The 25,363-nt window shown below is 44.1% G+C and overlaps 1 pseudogene; it reads right to left on the reverse strand.

Annotated features, from left to right (window-relative positions):
* Positions 1–9,532: 9,532 nt before the first annotated feature.
* On the reverse strand, positions 9,533–24,995 carry LOC149011368 (cell division cycle 20.2, cofactor of APC complex-like; annotated as a pseudogene).
* Between the last annotated feature and the right edge of the window lie 368 nt (positions 24,996–25,363).

Consider the following 25,363-nt stretch of genomic DNA (forward strand, 5'->3'; position numbering starts at 1 on the left):
AGGGCTTACTGTGTAAATACTTGAAGACGCAGGCTCTGCGAACATCAGTTGGAAGGGATTCGGGCAATGGAATGACAGCTTGTGTCACATCCTCCCAGCCGGTACCCTATCTGGCATACCCGAGAGTGTGATCCACAGCCCGAAGATCAGGTATCGAGTAATCAACCTCCCACATAAACAATAACATAATCATGAACAATAAATAATAAAAGTGCGGAAGATAAACCATAGATCCAAATAAGAAAAGGATGAATCATATATAACTCAGAGTACTAGATATAATCAGAGTGTCTAAATCAGATAAGTAAAGTGAGGCGAAATCCCACTCTACAACCAGCGGAAAAGTAATTCTAAAAGAGAATAAGCAAGATAGAATCTAATCCCAATAGCAGGTACAATAGGTAACTAAATTGTTCTCAATCTTATAGACAACATCCCTATAAGTATAAATCTCATAAACGGCACAAGGGCGCTTCCACTCTATGGTCGGACTAAGCATCGTACGGAGCATAACCACTCGCGGGATCTTCAGTGTAATTGTTGTAACCGCAATCACCTTCCTGGAAATATGCCTCTTCTCCTTGCGCTTCTTCATACGGGCCGTCATGATATTCGGAACACAGTAGAATAGTCTAACAAACATTGTACAATAAAGGAATGAGTTTCAAAGAAACTCGGTAAGGCGATTAAATCCATAATAACATAAATGGCGGGATTTGGGAACAAACATAAATGCAATATGGTATGAAACAAACAATGCATGTATGAATCTAACTCTACATATGATGGTCTCTATTGGCAGACATGCTTTAAGTCATAGCACCGTACTTCTTTAGGAAGGTCTCAATCTCTCATCATCAGTTGGTAATGGGTCCGGCATCCCTCGGGACATTCCATGGCTGGGGGTATAGGTCACCACTCTCTCACATCACCATTGGTCTAAGTACCGGTGCATGTCAGGGTAAAGCCTAGCCAAATGCAAGTCTTCTACTTAGTTACATCAAGTCAGATCCAGATACGTCCATTCCTCGTCCTTGACGATCCTTTCCGGTATCCTTCACACTAGAGTCCTCATAGTCCCTGACTACGGACTCATCAACCCTACCCGGTTATCCACATATGGTAAACGGGAAGCTCTCACGTCCCCTCACGGGTTGGTTACCGGTCTTGAGCGCCCGTGAGCCCAAGTCTATCCATATGCAACCCTACCAATAAATGGCCCCCACAATGTGATTCCTGTCCTCTCACGGGTTGGTTACCGGTCTTGAGCGCCCATGAATCCCCATTGCTACCACGGGTCGTTCGGTCTCAATACCCCTCCGATTAGGGTCGACATAACGGGACATCCTAGCCAAACACTACTAGACAGTCCTAAATATGTCATCCAACAGTTTAGGAAGGTGTCCAGAGGGCATCTCCGGAAACATCCCATAATATTCCCGTAGTAGTCCAAGGACAGAAGTGTCAAAAGGACACCTCTCCTTTCCAAACCATACTTAAGCATACACAAGCATCAATTCATAACATCACATCTATGGTAACTTCATATATGGAAAGAAATCAATAATTACAATCAATTTGTATATAACTGGTAAGTAAATCATACATGAGTCAATTCAATATAAATAAGTAATGCTACGATATCAAGACAAGTACCACGGTAGTATAACATTATAAGAATCTATTTAAAGAAATAAATTAACAAGATTCATATATAGAAACTAAGATATGCAATTTATGTTGTTAAAGAAGTAACCATCCTTACCTTTTATAACTTGCAAAGGAATCCTAAGAAATCAAGTAAGATCTTGACAAAGTTGAGAAGAAGGTCCTAAACAAGTGTATACAACATATTAGGAAAGATCCCTAACAGAAAAGATACCAAAACATCCAAAACAGACCAATGCCCGGATTTCTTTGTACTCATTGGTCGATTGGATTGGTCTACTGCCCCAATCGACCAATCAGTCGACCAATGCAGACAGTAGCCCAAAAAAAATAGAGTTTTAAGATATAAAATCCGAATTTGGTGGTTCAAAAGGGTACTAATCAAGGGGTAAACTACATTAGTAGTATCCTAACATATAGGGGATCTCAAAACACTAATCAAATCAAGTCATCAAGATCCAAATTAGGAAACATAAAGTTACCATAATTAGATCAATCATGGTTCTTGAAGAATTCAAGATAGAAATCAAAGACAAGAACAATAGGAGAATGAATCATTGATTCAGGTAAAGGTATCATGAAAAGCATACTTAGATCTTCAAGAAAATAGACCTAAGAGCATAAATCTAAATAAGGGAACAAAACCTACCATATATGTAACTATCATGATTCATGAAGAAAACATGGTATGGTAGAAGAGAAACAACTAGAGATTGATAGATCATGGATCATGAAAAGAAAACACAACAATTGACTACTAACATGATCAATATAGTAGATCTAAGGAGATCAGAATTCAAATCAAAAGATAAACAAAGACAAGATCATGATTTGATCATGATTCCTTCAAAAGCTTGCAATGATCATGGTTAAGATCATTGCATTAGCCATTAATCCTTAGGAAGATCATGAGAGACAAGTCCAGAGATGTTTGCAACAGAGAATGCAGCATCTCCTCTACTGTCTCAACTCAAAAAGGAAAGAAAAACAGAGATGGAGAAGAAGAAGAGAGTGTAGACATACCTTTGATGCAAAAGGAAGAGTTTTGATGAAGATCCGTCAAGAAAAACACCAAGGATGCAAGGGAGATGACTTGCAGAGGTCTTTGGTTCGTTCCAAAGAGTTTGGAGGCAGAAAATATGAAGTAGACTCGAGATTGGACTTAAATAGAGCAAGCAAGACCTAATTGCCAAAGACAGCACCCATTGGTCGAGTGGATTGGTCGACTGGTCCAGTCGACCAATCAGTTCAGCAACTCCTAAACAGGGAATTGAAGACCCAGATCAAATCCAATCCTAAAGGGGTTTTGCACACATACAAAGTGACTTACCTAATAGGTAGAAATGCCTTCAAACCATGATAGAGAGCACTCCAAGTCCATCAACTAATCCGATCTTCATCAAGATTCAGTTTCCATAAATAGAACCTCATCATCAACTCTCATGGATTCAAAACCAGACACCAAGTCCTCCACTGGGATGCTCCAAAGCTGACTTCTTACTTTACTTCGGGTCACTGGACCTACAAATAACAAGGTTTCCGGGTCAAGGTTAGGGCTGGGATTTACAGCTTGCCTTTCAGGTAACGTTTCAGATCCTTTGGCTCCTGACTTTCCAACTGTTCGCTCCAATCGCCGAATCTTCTCCCTGGCATCATCCAAGTCCGACTGAAGACGACCAATCATCGAATTTTTTTCTCCTGCCACCTCCCAAGCTAGATTCCGAAGGCGAGCAATCTCAACATCTTTAGCTTCGGATATTTCCCGAAGCCTAGAAACTTCATTGCTCAACCTACAGAGCCTAGAAACTGCTTTCACTTGGTTGTGGAAGTTATCAGCAAGACTCCTGCAAAAAACTTCCGAGTTAAGAAGGAGCAGAACAGTAATTTTTTAGAATCAGAGGATAATGAAGAAAGACTTGCATCACCAGTGACTTCGTAAAGACTTCATCTGGTAGTTTGGAAAGAACCTGCGCTCTCGAAGTCATTCGAGCAGCAGTACACCATTCCAACGCTCTGTCAAACTCGTTTGACACTAATTCAGGCGAAGGATGAGAAGGATGAGCTACACCAAGAGAAGGATGAGCTGCATCACTTGTCAACTGACGACAATTCCTAGTGGCAAAATCCTCCGACTCGGAAGGAGAGGAGGAGGATGCCAAACAAGCATTAGAATGGGAAATAGGAGCAGCACCTGCAGGGACCACACCTTCATCAGACGCCAACATAGTTGCCTCAGATGCCCGAAGAGTCTCTTTCGGGGGTGCACCAACAGTCTCACCAACAGGGGCATCGGCAGCACCATCAGCAACGGAGTGATCAAGATCTTCCTAGGAAAGACGAGCGATCACTTCGGGCAAAGGAGGCGCAAGGACGGCATCAATAGAAACTGCGGGAATCTGACTTGAAGATTCACCGGCAGCAGTCGCCTTACGCTTGGAGGATTCACTAGCTGAAACCACCTCACTGGCCCCAACCACCACCGACGGAACGATTTTCTTGCACGATTTGGCTCTGATAAAGTTCGGGTTGATCTTGGGAGCCACTATGCAAACAAACAAGCCGTATCAGTACAGAAATAAACGACAACAACAAGAGGGAAAACCCTAGTTTTTTATTACTTCCAACAAACCCAAATAACTAAACCCCAAGTATAACTACTATGCAGTTTACTCAGGGGGGAAGTGGGGAAAGAGATGAGTAATCAAGAAACTCATTTGTTCAGAAGTTGATAGAGCTATTGTTGGAGTACGAGGAATACGGAAGCAGGCCGAAGGACGAAAGGTCGCTTTAGCACTTTAGCAAATCTAACTTGCAGAAGACAGGATAGATGGAGAGTACCCACGAAGGCTTTAAATGGCCTCAGGTATTAAGATGACAGTTGAAGGCTAAGGACAACCGACGACCTAGATCGAAGTGACGCTTCGAAATCCGCAGAAAGCAAGATCAACGGTCGGAGGGATGCCACATGGAAACATGTGGAAATGAGCACCTGATGCAGAGATACCTCCAATCGTCGCACCGCCATTGAAATAATGGATGTATTTCCGATTCATTGGAAACAGTGAATGGTATACAAAAGCAAGAAAACGTTTGAACTTCGCAGAAGGGAAACGTGCGGACTTTGCAATAAATGAAGTAGTGGGGAAGATTAATGCATCTTTCCGAAATGCATCTTCACAATATTTCTACAAGATTATTATTCGGCGAGGAATGTAAAGTTAAGTGATAAGTTTTATCATTAATACTTTGATATTCAAGGCAAGATTTCGGCAGGAGACGGGGAAATATAAAGGACAACATGAAAAAGAAATGTCTATTCATTAAATAGAGGGTAAATCTTTACAAAAAGATAACTCCCTAAGCCTTTTCTTCATTGTTGCCCGAGGGACCCTGGTCGGGAGGACTTTTCTCAGGATCATGAGAAGAACCTTCCTCAAGAATGGCATCGGCTGAGTCCTCTACAGCAGCAACTTGAGACTCGGCTTGTGATTTCTCCTCTGGAAGTGCCGGCTTGTCAGCCAGGTATGCCTCATATTGAGGGTCAGCTGGGAAAGGATCATCTTCTTCCTGAGCCCAGTTCGGGAGATCCATACCAACTTTCCCGAAGACCTCTTTGTGGCACACCTCACGAAAGGGAGCAGTGTCGAAGGCAGGGATTGATCCGAGAATTCGCTCCCAAACGTCGTTCTGCCCCAAGCGATAAGCTTGAATGTTGTAGATACCTAGTAGCTCGGAAAAAGGTACGCTGTTCAGGTATTTCCGAACACACTCCTTCCGAAGCTCTGGCTTTATATGCTCGGGCTTGCTAGGGATCGCCAACTTCAGATGTTCTTCGAGCTCCCTACCTTTGAATTCAAGCCTGTCACCAAACAACGTGGCAGCTGCTTTTTGCTTCCTGGCCTCGCGCTCGGCAGCAGCGGCACGAATCTTCGAAGCTTCGAGGGCCTCCTTGAGGGAGATCACTTCTTCCTCATGCTTTTTCTGCAGCTCCACGGTAGCTGCAGTCAGCTGGTCTATTTCAGAATTGGCTTTCGCCAAATTCTCTTCACAAGTTTGCAGCAAGGAGCTGGTGCGACCAACCCGGCTCAATGCTTCCATGTGTTGATAAAAGCTCAACACAGCATTCCTGGGAAGGCAGAAAATATTAGAAGAAGTCATAAGAAATTATGAAGAAATAAGTAAGCAAGAAGACCAGTACCTTGTAGATTGACTAACAAGGGAGGTGTCATCCAAGGCTTCAAATTCCTGGCGATCAGAAGGAGCAAGACTGAGGGAGCTCCATTCTGCAGCTTTCTCAGGATCCCGAGTCACCCTGTCGGTCAGCTTCAGGGTCCACTGGGGGGTGAAGACCTCCTCACAATCCGTTGAAGCTTTGGATTTTTTTATTAGAGGAAGCATCAATTGTGTCATGCCTCCTTTTGGTTCGGGTGGAGGAAGAGATATTGGACCTCTCAACCATCGGTTTTTTCCCTTTACCCGAAGCATCAGCCACGGGCCTGATATTCCTGATACCCCTATAAGAGGGGTCGGGAGAGGGAATAGAAGCCTCTTGATCTACGGTCAAGGCTCTGGGCGATCGTTGCTCGGCTGTCACAACGGCCCTAGCGGCCTTCACCCGCAGGCTCTCAGGGTTCACTCTTGGAGGCACTGCAAAGAAGAATGACAAGAGTCTGAATTAAAGACATATAACTTCAGTAAAATTAAAGGATGGTGGTTAGAAGCTCACAATGAGCCAAGCCTCAGTACTGAAGGATGGAGTTATACTCCACTTCAAGTCCATATATCTCTTGATACCATGGAATGGATTTGATCTTCCTGACGGCCGCCTCGTCTTCTTTGGATAAGGGAAGGCCTCGGTTATTCTCGGAAGAAGAAGTACACCTCCACCAGGTTGTTGGGAAGTTAAGATCTAATGGAGGCGCTCGACAGAAAAAGTATCGTTCGCGCCATCTTTTGTGGTTAGAAGGGCAAGTTCCTTTGACAAGGATGCTGCCCCTCCAATCAAGTTCAGCCTTATTGCGTTTGGACAGAAAAAACCCATCCGGGAGGATGGGAGATAGAAAGAACATGAAAATGTACAAAGAGAGAAAGGGATGGCGTAATGCCAAGTTCAAAACACAAACCCAAGAAGCCGACGATGAGACGCCAGCTATTGGGGAGGAGCATTCCGGGACAAATGTTCCAATGATTCGCAGAGCATGGGAGAACGAGAGGATTAAAAAAGGGAAAGTGAACCCCGCTTTCCAAGTGCATCTATATACAGAGAAAATTCACCCGAAAGGGTTGAATCAACCCTCTCATCAGGGTGGGGAGCCCTAACCTGATAAGAGGAAGGAAAATAAAAATCTTGGACAGTTGAAGGAAGGGTTTCCTCATTGTAAATGGAGGGAACAGAGCCAGGTCCACCATCAGACCCGGAAGTTTGAGGTTGCCTAGATGACTCGACAATCTTGGAAGATCCAGACTCGAGAAGGACAGGAGAAGTTTCGGTTTTTCTTTCTAAACCTTTTTGAGAAACTTCAGCAAACTCGCGCCAGAGGACAGTTAGGGTTTTGTTATCATTATCCGACTGTTCGGGAGCAGGAGAAGCAAAAGCCTCACTGCTATTACCAACACTGGGTACCAGAGAAGCCCTATCGTCCGCCATTACTTGTTTCGATAGAACTACAAAAAGAAAAAGACCAGTAAACTTACTGATTCAGTGAGGCAGAAGCTTGAGAGCAAGAAGGCGCGAAGCAGACAACAAAGGTTCAAATTCCAGACAAGAAGAATGAAACCTACGAAGACAACGAACCGCTTTTAAAACTCCCGCACGAGTGTTCGGGAATCTGAACGATCGAGATTGATTCAAAATCATTGATCAAGATTGAAAGACGTTTTGAAAGTTTGAACTCACGAATCCAAAATAGGTGTTCGGAAACTGTCGCTTGGATGACGTGAGCCACGACAGATCAACTGCAAGGAGATACGTGGCCTTACACTCACAACGCTCGAGGAAAAGTGACCACCGCATTAAATGTGATATGACATTTAATGAAGCACGCAGAGATTATCACCTGACGACGAACCCAGTTAAAAACCAAGCCCTCGGGATCGACCGAACGCTTGGTCTGGGGGCTCGTGATACTGAGAGATTATGATCAGACCGGGTTCATACCTGGTCCGACCCTCGACCCCAGTCGAGACATAGAGAATCGACTCGCTCCCGAGCGAACCGGATCTAGAAGATGGCTTGCTGAAGAAGAAAGCTTATTCGGCTGCAAGCGTGCCCTAATCCTACTTATGGATTAGGGTAATCACCCTAATGATGGCAGACTCGAATTGACGGCTGCGGATAATCATTATCGAAGAGATAATCATCACATAACCTAAAGGTTATCTCAGGAGTCCTCTACTAGCCCAAACTTGTAGAAGTCTATTGCTCAACGGATCTAACTGTTAAGATCCAACGACTACCCGAAGAAGGCTCAAGTGCATCCAACGAAGGAGATTCGAAGGTACACTCTATATAAACCTCACTACCATACAAGGTGAGGGGATCGAAAAGAATACTATCTGAGACTCAGGTTCAGATACATACTGATAGACCTAAACTATCAGCGATCTGCTATCTAGATCACCTTTCCCAGTTCTTCATTCCTTAGCTCTGTGCTTCTAGCAGAGCCGTTTGTGATTAAGTTCATCAACTGACTTAGCCTTCGGAGGTGGACTCTCGACCCCAGCAGTCGGGCCACATCTTATGCTTTCATTTTGCAGGTCATCACGAGGAGATCTAAGGGCTGAGCAGATTTTGGACACATCACACACCACATGCAAGGAATGGTTGGGTTTATATAGGCCCAAACCTCACCTTACACCCCTTAGGATTCTTAAGGCAATAAATTGGATTTAATCCATTCAATAACATCAACCCCACTCATGGTAATGGCCATGAATGGTCATGAAGTTGAAGTGAAAATTGATGGTCAAGAGTTAGAATTAAAGTAAATTCCACCCTTCAAGTAACCCCATCACACCACCATGATCAAGACCATTAAGACCCATGACCAATGTCATGAAGAGCCTGATAACCAAGATCATGAAGGGCCTCCTTTACTCATGGTGCCTCATTACCACCCTTACCTCATGGGTCCCACACACTAACAAAATAATTAAATAAAAGAATTGCAAAAACTAATTTTGAAACTTAATATATAGATAATATAGATTTTAATAAAAAACGTAACATTTTTTTTTTTGGGAGGGGGGAAGCAAGAAAGGTAGTCAAAACATGGGTGGGAGATACATTCATGTTGTGTAAATTAAGGGAAATATACAACAACGTGTAACAACGGGAGATTTTATTGTTATGAATGGTCACTCTGGAGTTGAAATGTGAAAATATTCAACAGTAAGGCAATGGTTCTAGGTAAGGCAATTTGAAAAAGTACGAATTTTGCCATGAATGCATAGTCTAGTATATAAAAATTTTAAGGCATTGAAGTAATCTTACAACCACTAAAAGATGGATAGATTTCTATTTGCAGTGATGGAATAGTTTCTCTTTATACAGACTGACTGCAGTTGGATGTTGTATCAGGGATGGAGTGGAAGAGTCTCTCTAGACTTTCCAATGCCCATTAGAAGCTAACCGTTGTAGAGGATTGCACGATAGTAGCTAGGCTCAAGCTGTTGTAAATTTCAAACAAGAAAAGCAGAAGTCTAAATCCTCCAAAGCAGTTGGAACATATTAACCAGAGGTGGCCTATAATGCTAATGTAAAGCTCCCCATTATGGTATCTTTATGGTTCTCAATTAAGAAGAGGACAAATTAGAAGGCAAACAGAATACCTCACAAAAAATTCTTGCAACCTTCGCAGAAGCTCTATCTAATGTGGCTTAAATTTGCAAATGGCTCTGGCGCTGGTGCAAGTTTACTTCTGGAAACCCAAAAACTTTCCAAAATCTTAATGTTTCATCGGCTGCTGCAGATGCTACACTGCAGCCGTCTGGGCTCTGAAAGGAATTCAGGAATGCGGGAAATCAATCTTGAGCAAGTAAAAAAAAAAAAAAACTTAAATTTCTTTAGATCAATACCTCAGCCATGAATAGAACTCCCGACGTGTGACCAGTAAGCTCTACCATCTTTACCATAGATGGGTATTTCCACAGAGTGAGTTGATTGCCTTCGAATCCATGAGAACTCAGAAGCTCCAGCTCCTTCTTGTTCCAGAGTAGAAAGGAAACTTGTGAACCAGTCCACCGAATTCAAGCAAACACCTGTATGAGTGTTCCAGAACTTTATACAACTGTCTGCTGCACCCCCACCAGAGGCAAGCAGATTACTCTGTGATATGGAGAGATTATGATCAGACCGGGTTCATACCTGGTCCAACCCTCGACCCCGGTCGAGACGGAGAGATCCGACTCGCTCCCGAGCGAACCAGATCCGGAAGATGGCTTGCTGAAGAAGAAAGCTTATTCGGCTGCAAGCGTGCCCTAATCCTACTTATGGATTAGGGTAATCACCCTAATGATGGCAGACTCGAATTGACGGCTGCGGATAATCATTATCGAAGGGATAATCATCGCATAACCTAAAGGTTATCTCAGGAGTCCTCTACTAGCCCAAACTAGTAGAAGTCTATTGCTCAACGGATCTAACTGATAAGATCCAACGACTTCCCGAAGAAGGCTCAAGTGCATCCAACGAAGGAGATTCGAAGGTACACTCTATATAAACCTCACTACCATACAAGGTGAGGGGATCGAAAAAAGAATACTATCTGAGACTCAGGTTCAGATACATACCGATAGACCTAAACTATCGCCGATCCGCTATCTAGATCACCCTTCCCGCTTCTTCATTCCTTAAGCTCGCGCTTCTAGCAGAGCCGTTTGTGATTAAGTTCATCAACCGACTTAGCCTTCGGAGGTGGACTCTCCGACCCCAGCCGGTCGGGCCACATCTAACGCTTTCGTTTTGCAGGACATCACGAGGAGATCTAAGGGCTGAGCAGATTTTGGACGCATCAATTGGCGCCGTCTGTGGGAAACAACTTGAAAAGCCATGGTGACTAGATCAGCAGCCGCAGCAGCCGCTGCACAACGCAATTCCGGTGTTCGATCCCCGGAGTGAATAATCCAGATATTCCCAGAAAGCCAAAATCCTATCGAGGTAGATGGTGGCCAGGGAGGACGTAATCCTCCTCCCCGATACAATCCAAGATCAATTGGATCAGGTAAAGATTCAACTCTTGGAGGTGAGCCAAGCACTCCGCATGCTCACCGGACGAGTGGTTTTACCACAAGAGCCCGATCGCCGCGATTCAGGGGAGACGTGCATTGCCACGTGACCAGAGATTGGCTGAAGACCGGAATATCGATCAGAATTTCCGTGAAGGAGACCGAGGACTTAGGAGGATCGATGATCAACCGAGGCGAGACGATCGGTTCGACAGACCGCAAGAGAGTACAACCGATTCAAACACAAGGTTGGATACAGGGGTAAGAACTCACTCACCCACCGTCGAAGAACCGTTCGTGATGATCGAGCAGCTCGCGACGAGAGGAATGCTCGGGAAGGACGGGCTGTTCGTGATGATCGAGTAGCACGGGATGATCGTGTTAATCGAGGTCGTGATCATATTGCTGAAGATCACCCGACCCGCATTGGTCAGAATTGGCCAACATCAATGAGAAATTAGGGCAGCTTGGCTAAGGGAAGAATAATCGAGGATACTTTACTCAGCCATTCGGAAGACTCCCTTTGCCGAGCCAATTGCGGGATATCGGTTTCCCCATAACTTCCGTTTGCCTACCTTTTCAACATTCGATGGCTCCGGAGATCCAACAGCTCACATCGGCTATTACCAACTGCACCATGGCAGTTTTGGTAATTCGATGAAATTTTATGCTGGTTTTTGGTTCATCACTTACTCGGAGCAAAGCACAAAAGTGGTTTTCGAACCTCCTCTCGGGGAGGATCGGTAACTTTGACGAATTGGCGCGCCAATTCATAGGGCGATTCCAAAGAGTGGAATACAGTCAAGAAAACGGAAGAAACCTTGTTTATCGTCAAACAAGGAAAGAGCGAATCAATCGGAGAGTTTCGAAAAGATTCAACAAAGTGACGATGGAGATAGAAAATTTGGATGAACAAGTAGCCAAAACCGCTCTATTCACGGGACTCACTAATCGGAAACTCCTGGAGTTATTACTACAGGATATGCCCGCGACTTATGCCGAGTTGGTACAGAGATGCCGTAGGTGCTGAAGTCATGGAGATTCTAGATGCGCGCCAAGGAGATAATAAAGTCTCCAATAAGGAACAGAAGGCTCCTGAGCAGAAGCAGAAGCCAAAGAAAAATGTTCGTGATCGGGTTGGAAAATCTCAGCCTTGGCGCCAAAGGTCCCCCGGTAAAAGTGAGTACACTCCATTGAATGCTCCTCGGGCTGATATTTTAAATATCCTCAAAAGAAAAAATATTTTAAAGTGGCCGCCTAAAATTCTTTTGAAACCCGGAGAGCAGCAGGATCGAGAAAAGTATTGCCGATTCCACAAGGACTATGGTCATTATACTAATGACTGTCGTCATCTGAAGGCAGTATATTGAGAGATTGATATCTCGTGGACATCTCTGTCCAGCGTAGTAGCGTAAGAAGGGAGGAGCCACGTGAGCCACGTGCGGCTGCTCCTAAAAGGGATCGTTCGGTTAGTTCGGAACGATCAAGGGAGGCCCCGAAGTCTAAGAAAGGCAAGGAGGTGATTGAAGCTACTCGGTCACCGATCCTTACCATCTTCGGGGGACCAGAGCCCGAATCACTCCGGAGTCTGAAAACAAAATCCAAATTTGTTGGAACCGGAGAGACGCAGAAGCGGAAGAAGCTGAATGGTGAAGATTCTATCACCTTTAGCGAGGAAGACGAAAGAGATGTTTGTTTACCTCATGATGATGCTATAGTCATCAAGGTAGAGATTGCACGACGGGAAGTGCATAGAGTTTTGATTGATACAGTGGTCCAGCAGCTGACCTAATTTCCTACGAAGTGTATCAAAAATTGAAGGTGGATCAGACTTGATGAAACCTTCATCCACACATCTATATGGTTTTGCGAGGGTCATCTCAGTAGTGGGAAGGATCGGTCCAGCTTGGATTTATCCATTGGAAGTTTTCCTAAGGAAACAACTGTCCGAATCAATTTTTTGGTGGTTCGGGAACTGCCAGCTTATAATATGATCCTCGGGCGACCATCTTTATCCAAGATAGGTGCTATTGTTTCGACAAAGCACCCGAAGATAAAATTCCCGATCGATATGGGAATTGGTCAAGTCTCCTCCGACCGTAAGATCTCTCGGCAGTGTTATGTTGCCTATTTAAAAGACAAGGAGGGCCCGAGGAAGGTAATCGCCCTCCCCATAGAAGTTCGAGATGATCGGGAAGAGACAGAGATGCAAAGACCCGAACCAAAGGAGAAGCTGGAACAAATCCAGCCGTGTACCGAGGATGAGAAAAAGATTACTTATATCGGGTCCGAACAAATGGAAGAATTTAAAGATGAGTTGAAGTTCTTTCTTCAACAGAATAAAGATGTATTTGCATGGTCTCGCCGAGGACATGCCCGGAATCGATCGGGCCATTGCAGAGCACAAACTCGGATAGACCCTAAGGCGAAACCAAGGATACGTAAAAGAAGAAATTTCTCCATTGAAAAGTATGAAGCCGTTCAAGCGAAGTTGAAAAACTTAAGAATTCTGGTTTCATAGAACCAATTGAGTGCCCAACTTGGTTGGCCAACGTGGTAATGGTAAAAAAGGCGAATGGGAAGTGGAGGATGTGTACAGACTACACAGATCTTAACAAAGCTTGCCCAAAAGATTGCTACCCGTTGCCTCGGATTGACCTCTTGATAGATGCGATCGCAGGATATGAAACTTTAAGTTTCATGGATGCCTACTCGTGGTATAATCAGATCCTTATGAATAAGGAGGATGAGAAGTATACGGCTTTCATGACTGATCGTGAGAGCTATTATTACAAGGTCATGCCTTTTGGCCTGAAGAATGCAGGAGCAACATATCAGAGGGCCGTCAACAAGATTTTCAAAGAGCTGATAGGAAAGAATGTTGAAGCTTATGTTGACGACATGCTAGTGAAAAGCTTTACAAAAGCAAATCATATTGCAGATTTGATCGAGGTATTCTCAAGATCATGGAAACATCAAATGAAGCTAAACCCGTAAAAATGTGCCTTTGGAGTCTCCTCGGGCAAATTTTTGGGCTTCATGGTATCACAGAGGGGAATTGAGGCTAATCCCGCCAAAATACAAGCTCGATTGATATGGAGGCTCCCAAAACCGTTCGGGGATGTACAAGTGTTTAACAGGGAGAGTTGCTGCTTTAAATCGATTCATCTCCAAGTCCTGGAGAAAATGTTTGCCTTTCTTCAAGGCACTTAAAGACCTGAAGGGCAGTAAGGAAGCAAAGTGGATCGAAGAGTGCCGTAAAGCTTTCGAGGAATTAAAAGAAGCACTTGGACAACCACCGATCCCGTCCTGCACTGCAGAAGGGGGAAATATTACAGCTATATCTAGCGACGTCCCTTTCGGCGGTCGGTGCAAGACTTGTTCGGGAAAAGATAAAAAACAAGTGGCCGATTTACTATGTAAGCCACGTGTTGCTAGATGCGGAGACAAGATATTCACAGATTGAGAAGAGTGCTCTGCTCTCATGATGGCCGCCAGAAGCTAAGGCCATATTTTCGTGCTCATCCAATTGAGGTATTTACAACTTTTCCTCTTAGTAAAGTTCTTAACAAACCCGATTTGTCCGGAAGGATGGTGTCTCGGTCGGTTGAACTCAGCCGAGTTCCAAGTGAGCTTTAAGCCCAGAACCGCAATCAAGGCTCGTGCATTAGCCGACTTTGTAGTAGAAACTACCGCACCAAGTGGAACCCACCATTGAGGATCCCATTATACCAACCACTTGGGAGGTATATGTGGATGGTTCGAGTAATAAAGATGGAGCAGAGCTGGAATTCTATTAAAAAGTCCAGCAGGATTTATTATTCGATATGCTTTGAGATTCGGATTTGACGCAAGTAATAACGGCTGAATATGAGGCTCGATAGCAGGACTTCGGTTGTCAAAAGCATTATCTATTGCAGATGTTACTATTTATAGTGACTCTCAACTTATAGTCAACCAAGTCCAGGGGGAGTATGGTATTAAAGAACCACGCTTGCAGTAAATATCAAGAGATAGTGCAGGCATTTCAAAACCAATTTCGGAATTTGAAGATATCTCGATTTCGAGGAATGAAAATTCAAGTGGCAGATGAGCTATCCCGACTAGCCAATGCCAAGGAAAAGAATCTAGACCCTTCGGTCTACATTGAAGAGATAACTTTTCCAAGTTATCATGAGAAAGAAATTTCTTATATTGAAGTAGTAACGTTGTCGGATGGATCCAATAATCGAGTATCTAAGGGATGACAAATTACCCGAGGATCCAAGAGAGGCAAGGTTGATCAAGATTCGATCAGCTAGATTTGTCATTCGTAATGGGAGACTATACAAAAGATCTTATGCTGGACCCCTTATGAGATGTATAGGCCCCGAAGGAGCAAAATCAGCTTTGGCCGAGGTTCATGAAGGAATTTGTGGAGCTCACATGGGTGGACGAGCCCCGGCTCACAAAAATTCGAGACTTGGGTTATATTGGCCTAAGGTCCAAGAGGCTGCTATGGAGTACGTTCGTCGATGTGGTAACTATCAAATTCATGCTACAAGATCGAAGCGCCCGGCGGAAACTATGACTTCAATTCTAAATCCCATTCCCTTTGCAATGTGGGGAATTGATATCATGGGCAAATTCACCAAGGCATCAAAGCGGACGGGAATATCTCGATAGTAGCAATTGATTACTTCACAAAATGGGTAGAAAGCAGCACCGGCGGCAATTACCGAGAAAAAAGTGGAGAAATTTGTGCTTGAATCAATCATATATCGCTTTGGGATTCCAAAGATTATTGTCACTGACCATGGTACTCAGTTCGACTGTCCACAATTTGAGCAATTCTGTGGAACATATATGATCGAGCATCGTATGTCCTCAGTGGCATACCCCCAAAGCAATGGACAGTAGAGGTTACTAACCGAACGCTACTGGAAGGAATAAAGAGAAGACTCGAAGCTGACAAAGCTTCTTGGGTCGAAGAACTTCATAATGTACTGTGGGCTTATAGAACTACGGTTCGAACACCCACAGGAGAAACTCCATTCAAGGTTGGCATATGGATCCGAAGCATTGGCACCAAAGTGGAGATAATGGCGGGGACATTACGGGATCGTGAGTTCGAGGAAAAAGCAAATGAACAAGGGCTGCTTGATAGTCTTGATTTGTTGGACGAAGTTCGGGCAAAGGCAATAGCACGAACTCAACATTATCAAAGAAGGATAGCGTCTCATTATAATACTCGAGTGAAGAATCGTCGGTACTTAGCCGGAGATTTGGTGTTGAGAAACACCCTAGCTTCCGACCCGCATCACCAAAGAAAATTAGACCCTTCCTGGGAAGGACCTTATATGGTTGTGAAACCGGTCGGTTCAGAGCTTACAAAGCTGAAGAACATCAACACCCGTAAAGAGTTGGATCGTTCGTGGAATGCTAGGCATCTCAAAAAGTTTTATCCTTGAGGATGATTTCAATTTTGTTCGCGATGTAATCATTTTCAACTCAATCAATGCAATTTTTGGCTTTCAACAAACTATCTTTTGATTGGGGGGCATCATACACCACATTCAAGAACAAGATCCAACTATAAGGCATCGGATGAAAATTCGTGTGGGTCCTTCAACACTTATGGAAATTTTTGGACTTTCTTAAGTCGAGGCATCGGATGAAAATCCGGATGAAAATCCGAGTGAGTTCCTTTTGCAAGGCGTCGGTTTAAAACCCGAGTAAGTTCCTTCAAGACTTATTGAATTTTTGAATTATCCTTAAGTAAAGGCATCGGTTTAAAACCCGAGTGAGTTCCTTCTCGCACTTATTGTATTTCTCCGGAAATCCTTAAGTAAAGGCATCGGTTTAAAACCCGAGTGAGTTCCTTCTCAGACTTATTGTATTTCTCCGGAAATCCTTAAGTAAAGGCATTGTTTCAAACAACTAAGACCTAATGCAACAACGATTCAAGTGGCTAGCAAAGTTCAAGATAAAGTTAATTTCTTATTTCTTCAAAAGATCCAAAGAGGCCAAAGATCAAAACAATTACAAGAGCTGGATACAATCTTCGGTCAAAAAAGAAAGTCATCATAGGTGACTGTTGAGAAGTTATACAAGATCAACGCGACTTTGCTAGAACAAACATATGAGTCAACCATTGGTGGGGATTCAAGGAAAAGAAGAGAAGAAATGAGGATTACAAAAATATTTCGGTATGCATAAAATCCTCCGCAATTTCATACTCTTTGTCCAGGAGAAGCATGGTCCTCGACCAAACTCGCATTCAGGACAAGCTCGTCATAATTGACTTCTTCCAGGGGAGAATAAATAGGAGAATCTTCCAGATAATGCATAATATCCGGATCGGAAGGTGGAGGATCAATCTTATCCTTGGTCCAAGTCGGGAGGAGGAATACCCGTGTCAAGTAAATACTTCAGATGGCAAACAAGATAGTAGGGAGTCGTATCAAAATGAGGATCCTTCCTTAATATTGATTCCCATACTTCGTTCTCACCATCCCGGTACGCCCTGCAAGTTATAAGCATTCATCATATCAACAAAAGGCTTACCGTGTAAATACTTGAAGACGCAGGCTCTTCGAACATCAGCTTGGAAGGGATTCGGGCAAAGGAACGACAACTTGCCTTTTAGGTAACGTTTCGGATCCTTTGGCTCCCGACTTTCCAACTGTTCGCTCCAGCTGCCGGATCTTCTCCCCGGCATCATCCAAGTCTGACCGAAGACGACCAATCATCGAATTTTTTTCTCCTGCCACCTCCCAAGCTAGATTCCGAAGGCGAGCAATCTCAACATCTTTAGCTTCGGAGATTTCCCGAAGCCTAGAAACTTCATTGCTCAATCTATCGAGCCTAGTAACTCGCTTCCACTTGGTTGTGGAAGTTACCAAGAAGACTCCTACAAACAACTTCCGAGTTAACGAGGAGCAGAAAAGTAATTTTTCAGAATCGAGGATACTAAAGAAAGACTTACATCACCAAAGTGACTTCGTAAAGACTTCATCCGGAAGTTTGGAAAGAACTGCGCTCTCGAAGTCATTCGAGCAGCAAGACACCATTCCAACGCTCTCCGTCAAACTAATTTGACACTAATTCAGGCGAAGGATGAGAAGGATGAGCTACACCAAGAGAAGGATGAGCTGCATCACTTGTCACCCGACGGCGCTTCCTAGTGGCAAAATCCTCCAACTCGGAAGGAGAGGAGGAGGATGCCAAACAAGCACTGGAGTTGGAAATAGGAGCAGCACCTGCTGGGACCACACCTTCATCAGACGCCAACATAGTTGCCTCAGATGCCCGAAGAGTCTCTTTCGGGGGTGCACCAACAGTCTCACCAGCAGGACGCCGGACAGCACCATCGGCAACGGAGTGATCAAGATCTTCCTGGGAAAGACGAGCGATCAAGATCTTCCTGGGAAAGACGAGCGATCACTTCGGGCAAAGGAGGCGTAGGGATGACATCAATAGAAACTGTGGGAATCTGACTTGAATATTCACCGGCAGCAGTCACCTTACGCTTGGAGGATTCACTAGCTGAAACCACCGCACTGGCCCCAACCACCACCGACGGAACGATTTTCTTGCAAGATTTTGCTCTGATAAAGTTCGGGTTGATCTTGGGAGCCACTATGCAAACAAACAAGCCGTATCAGTACAGAAATAAACGACAACAACAAGAGGGAAAACCCTAGTTTTTTATTACTTCCAACAAATCCAAATAACTAAACCCCAAGTATAACTACTGTGCAGTTTACTCAGGGGGGAAGTGGGGAAAGAGATGAGTAATCAAGAAACTCACTTGTTCAGAAGTTGATAGAGCTATTGTTGGAGTACGAGGAATACGGAAGCAGGCCGAAGGACGAAAGGTCGCTTTAACACTTTAGCAAATCTAACTTGCAGAAGACAGGATAGATGGAGAGTACCCACAAAGGCTTTAAATAGCCTCAGGTATTAAGACGACGGTTGAAGGCTAAGGACAACCGACAACCTAGATCAAAATGACGCTTCGAAATCCGCAGAAAGCAAGATCAACGGTCGGAGGGATGCCACATGGAAACATGTGGAAGCGAGCACCTGATGCAGAGATACCTCCAATCGTCGCACCGCCATTAAAATAATGGATGTATTTCCGATTCATTGGAAACAGTGAATGGTATACAAAGGCAAGAAAACGTTTGAACTTCGCAGAAGGGAAACGTGCGGACTTTGCAGTAAATGAAGTAGTGGAGAAGATTAATGCATCTTCCGGAAACGCATCTTCGCAATATTTCTACAAGATTATTATTCGGCGAGGAATGTAAAGTTAAGTGATGAGTTTTATCATTAATACTTTGATATTCAAGGCAAGATTTCGGCAGGAGACGGGGAAATATAAAGGCCAACATGAGAAAGAAATGTCTATTCATTAAATAGAGGGTAAATCTGTACAAAAAGATAACTCCCTAAGCCTTTTCTTCATTGTTGCCCGAGGGACCCTGGTCGGGAGGACTTTTCTCGAGATCATGAGAAGAGCCTTCCTCAAGAATGGCATCGGCTGAGTCCTCTACAGCAGCAACTTGAGACTCGGCTTGTGATTTCTCCTCTGGAAGTGCCGGCTCATCAGCCAGGTATGCCTCATACTGAGGGTCAGCTGGAAAAGGATCATCTTCTTCCCGAGCCCAGTCAGGAGATCCATACCAACTTTCCCGAAGACCTCTTTTGTGGCACACCTCACGAAAAGGAGCAAAGTGTCGAAGGTAGGGATTGATTCGAGGATTCGCTCCCAAACGTCGTTCTGCCCCAAGCAATAAGCTTGAAGGTTGTAGATACCTAGTAGCTCGGAGAAAGGTACGCTGTTCAGGTATTTCCGAACACACTCCTTTCGAAGCTCTGGCTTTATATGCTTGGGCTTGCTAGGGATCGCCAACTTCAGATGTTCTTCGAGCTCCCTACTTTTGAATTCAAGCCTGTCACCAAACAACGTGGCAGCTGCTTTTGCTTCCTGGCCATGCGCTCGGCAGCAGCGGCACGAATCTTCGACGCTTCGAGGGCCTCCTTGAGGGAGATCACTTCTTCCTCATGCTTTTTTCGCAGCTCCACGGCAGCTGCAGTCACTGGTCTATTTCGGAATTGGCTTTCGCCAAATTCTCTTCACAGTGTTGCAAAGCAAGGAGCTGGTGCGACCAACCCGGCTCAATGCTTCCATGTGTTGATAAAAGCTCAACACAAAGATTCCCGGGAAGGCGGAAAATATCAGAAGAAGTCATAAGGAATTATGAAAAAATAACTAAGCAAGAAGACCGGTACCTTGTAGATTGACTAACAAGGGAGGTGTCATCCAGGGCTCCAAATTCCTGGCGATCAGAAGGAGCAAGACTGAGGGAGCTCCATTCTGCAGCTTTCTCGGGATCCCGAGTCACCCCGTCGGTCAGCTTCAAGGTCCACTCGGGGGTGAAGACCTCCTCACCATCCGTTAAAGCTTTGGATTTTTTATTGGAGGGAGCATCAATTGTGTCATGCCTCCTCTTGGTTCAGGCGGAGGAAGAGACATTAGACCTCTCCACCATCGGTTTCTTCCCTTTACCCGAAGCATCAGCCACGAGCCTGATATTCCTGATACCACTATAAGAGGGGTCGGGAGAGGGAATAGAAGCCTCTTAATCTACGGTCAAGGCTCTGGGCGATCGTTGCTCGGCTGTCACAACGGCCCTAGCGGCCTTCACCCGCAGGCTTTCAAGGTTCATTCTTGGAGGCACTGCAAAGAAGAAGGACAAGAGTCAGAAATTAAAAACATATCACTTCAGTCAAATTAAAGGATGGTGGTTAGAAGCTCACAAAGAGCCAAGCCCCAGTACTGAAGGATGGAGTTATACTCCACTTCAAGTCCATGTATCTCTTGATACCACGGAATGAATTTGATCTTCCTGATGGCCGCCTCGTCTTCTCTGGATAAGGGAAGGCCTCGGTTATTTTCGGAAGAAGAAGTACATGTCCTCCAGGTGGTTGGGAAGTTAAGATCTGATGGAGGCGCTCGACAGAAAAAGTATCGTTCGTGCCATCTTTTGTGGTTAGAAGGGCAAGTTCCTTTGTGCCATCTTTTGTGGATGCTGCCCCTCCAATCAAGTTCAGCCTTATTGCGTTTGGACAGAAAAACCCACCCGGGAGGATGGGAGATAAAAAGAACATGAAAATGTACAAAGAGAGAAAGAGATGGCGTAATGCAAAGTTCAAAACACAAACCCAAGAAGCCGACGATAAGACGCCAGGTATTGGGGAGGAGCATTCGGGACAAATGTTCCAATGATTCGGAAGCTGGAGAACAAAGGATTAAAAAAGGAAAAGCGAACCCCGCTTTCCAGTGCATCTATATACAGAGAAAATTCACCCAAAAGGGATGAATCAACCCTCTCATCAGGGTGGGGAGCCCTAACCTGATATGAGGAAGGAAAATCAAAATCTTGGATAGCTGAAAGAAGGGTTTCCTCATCGTAAATGGAGGGAACAGAGCCAGGTCCACCATCGGACCCGGAAGTTTGAGGCTGCCTAGAAGACTCGACAATCTTGGAAGATCCAGACTCGAGAAGGACAGGAGAAGTTTCGGTTTTTCTTTCAAAACCTTTTTGAGAAACTTCAGCGAACTCGCGCCAGAGGACAGTTAGGGTTTTGTTATCACTATCCGACTGTTCGGGAGTAGGAGAAGCAAAAGCCTCACTGCTATTACCAACACTGGGTACCAGAGAAGCCCTATCGTCCACCATTACTTGTTTTAGTAAACTACAAAAAGAAAAAGACCAGTAAACTTACTGATTCAGTGAGGCGGAAGCTTGAGAGCAGGAAGGCGCGAAGCAGACAACAAAGGTTCAAATTCCAGATAGGAAGAATGAAACCTACGAAGGACAACGAACCGCTTTTAAAACTCCCACACGAGTGTTCGGGAATCTGAACGATCGAGATTGATTCAAAATCAACGATCAAGATTGAAAGACGTTTTGAAAGTTTGAACTCACGAATCCGAAATAGGCGTTCGGAAACCGTCGCTTGGATGACGTGAGACACGACAGATCAACTGCAAGGAGATATGTGGCCTTACACTCACAACGCTCGAGGAAAAGTGACCACCGCATTAAACGTGATATGACATTTAATGAAGCACGCAGAGATCATCACCTGACGACGAACCCAGTTAAAAACCAAGCCCTCGGGATCAACCGAACGCTTGGTCTGGGGGGCTCGTGATACTGAGAGATTATGATCAGACCGGGTTCATACCTGGTCCGACCCTCGACCCCTGTCGAGACGGAGAGATCTGGCTCGCTCCTGAGCGAACCGAATCCGGAAGATGGCTTGCTGAAGAAGAAATCTTATTCGGCTGCAAGCGTGCCCTAATCCTACTTATGGATTAGGGTAATCACCCTAATGATGGCAGACTCGAATTGACGGCTGCGGATAATCATTATCGAAGGGATAATCATCGCATAACCTAAAGGTTATCTCAGGAGTCCTCTACTAGCCCAAACTAGTAGAAGTCTATTGCTCAACGGATCTAACTGATAAGATCCAACGACTACCCGAAGAAGGCTCAAGTGCATCCAACGAAGGAGATTCGAAGGTACACTCTATATAAACCTCACTACCATACAAGGTGAGGGGATCGAAAAAAGAATACTATCTGAGACTCAGGTTCAGATACATACTGATAGACCTAAACTATCAGCGATCTGTTATCTAGATCACCCTTCCCAGTTCTTCATTCCTTAAGCTCTGCACTTCTAGCAGAGCCGTTTGTGATTAAGTTCATCAACTGACTTAGCCTTCGGAGGTGGACTCCCGACCCCAGCGGTCGGGCCACATCTGACGCTTTCGTTTTGCAGGACATCACGAGGAGATCTAAGGGCTGAGCAGATTTTGGACGCATCACTCTGGAAGGGACACCAAGAAAGAGCTTTCACAGCAGCAGTGTCATCGTCAAACCTATGCAGCCATCGGGTTGAAGAATTTGAAGAAGCCATTTTACTATCCCATATATGTAAAAGATTATCGTTCGCTCCGCTTTCCTGATGTCGGCTTGAGGCTGACCATTTTAGCCCACTCACCTCTCGGGTATGTCCTCTATAAGTTTCAAAACTGTGATCCCTCACCCTCACATCATTTTTTAGGATGTCACTATCCATTGCTCCTGTTGTTAGGATATATAATCATTCCAGTCAAGTGCACCCACTTGAGCTTGGTTGCCTCCATGAAGAGTTCTCAACTTTAAGAAAAAATTACAGACCCAAAAAAAAAAGAAAAAAAAATTACAAAATGCTGATCATAAATACCTAGAGGCTAGAGGAAGCAGTGCATTCAAAAAATCAACGGACCTTTCTCCTTGAAGCTGTGTCCCAAAGCTGTACTTCAGAATTATGTGTGGTGGAAATTCGTCCCCCACTAATCGGTATGTACGAAACCGGTACGATAATACAAATAGGAAATAGAAATAGAAAAAAAATAAAAACACAAGGATTTACGTGGTTTGGCATGATGGCCTACATCCACAGGGCAATTTCACAAAACCAATTCACTAATCAGGGAGAAAATACAACAGACGCCTCACTCACACTGTGTGTGGGACCCACTCAACAAGAATCTCACTTTGACAATATTACCCTCACCACTCTACCCAGATTGATAGAAACAAATAACAGAAGGACTGGAGAGACTCTATTAGAGATAATAGCCCACCCCACTTGAAGGAGAGAACTCACTCTATAAGAGACTTATTGATGAGGACATCAGGAGCAGGTTCCGAGTTTACCGGCGATGCCGATGTAGAGATCATCCCATGATAGCATCTATGTGGATGGATGATGAGTTCGGAGGGTATCGGATGGTTCGATAAGAAACACTGCTCATAAGCAGTTTGTCATGTTATTTTCCTTAGTCTTAGTGGGTTGAGTAGTAGTTTACTGTTGAAATATTTTAATTTCATGTTTGAGTCTTTATGGGCTGGTCCTAGAATCTATTTTGGCCCAATTTTGAATTATTTTGAGTTTGGATTATATATACAACTTAAGTTGAGATTATTTTGGAAATTAAACATGTAGGGTTGTGAAGGATCAATTTTTTTTATTTAAACCTTGTATGAAATTCGTTTTTAGAGGCAATGAATGAAAGAATTTGAAAAAAAAAAGCTCACGTTGCTCTCTCTCTCTCTCTCTCTCTCTCTCTCTCTCTCTCTCTCTCTCTCTCTCTCTCTCTCTCTCTCTCTCTCTCTCTCTCCTTCCTGGCCGAACCAGCACTTTCCCCTCTCTCCAGGAAATCTCTCTCTCCTCCTTTCACCCTTGTTTTCCACTAGAAAAATTCCCCTTGCTCTCCTCTACAAAGATCTACTTTTTTCTCTCTCTCTCTCTCTACAAAGATCTACTCTTTCTCTCTCTCTCTCTCTCTCATCCTCCCTCCTGACGGAACCAGCACTTTCCCCTTTCTCCAGGAAATCTCTCTCTCCTCCTTTCACCCTTGTTTCCCACTAGAAAAATTCCCCTTACTCTCCTCTACAAAGATCTACTCTTTTTTTTCTCATAAAAGACTTAGTTTCTTTTCTGGAAATCTTCTTCTTCTTCCCCAAACCCCAAGGTTCTGTTTTTCTCTCAGAAAAAAAAATCTTTGTTTTTTTTTCTTCCCTCTTTCCCTTATATGGCAGTCTAGCTATAATTAAGGCCCATCCAAAATTGAAATACATTCTCTGCGTTCTGTAATGTTGTCAATTCCCTTAAGGCCTCACAAGAGCATTGTGGAATGATGGAAAGTGAAGCCAACTCATCCCAAAGAGCATTCAATTTATTAAAGTAAACAGAAACGGAAGACTGACCTTGACTGTGGTTACTAATGGTCTGTTTCAAGTGATATATGCGGGTGGCATTCCCTTCAGTAAAACGCTCCGCCAAATCATTCCAAAGATCATAGGCCGTATCAATAAAAGCCATTGAAGATAAGATCTTTGGAGAAATAACATTAAGTAACCAAGATAAGACCATATCATTGCATCTAATCCAAGCATCAGCTGCGGAAGGTGGGGGTGAAGGTTTAGATAAGGTGACAGTAATGAAACCAATTTTATTCTTGGCAAAGAGAGCCATACAGCCCGTCGTCATGTATGATAATTATCGCCAGTGAGAACTTGAGTGACCAGAGTGATACTTGAATTGTCAGATGGATGAATATAATAAGGTGAATGATATCCACCAGATTCAACGGTAGATGTCGAAGCATCCAATGGGGCAGCCATCTTTGGCAACCAAAAACTAAAAAAAAAAAAAAAACCGTGCACTAAGATGGTTTCTAATCAAATTAAAGATAATCCTCTGTTTTTGTGGCTGTATATGTTGTGCAATATGTCAGCAATAAGATATGGCTTTTGGCTGTATATGCTGGAAAATCCTCTCAATTTTGACCAATTGGAAACGACCCAAAAAAAAAACAACTTATTAGACTTCAAAGTATTAAACGTATGGTGGCTGGC

Source organism: Hakea prostrata, chromosome 7 (assembly GCF_041222555.1).
Source record: "Hakea prostrata isolate BN-2017 chromosome 7, UWA_Hpros_2, whole genome shotgun sequence".
Taxonomy (NCBI): domain Eukaryota; kingdom Viridiplantae; phylum Streptophyta; class Magnoliopsida; order Proteales; family Proteaceae; genus Hakea; species Hakea prostrata.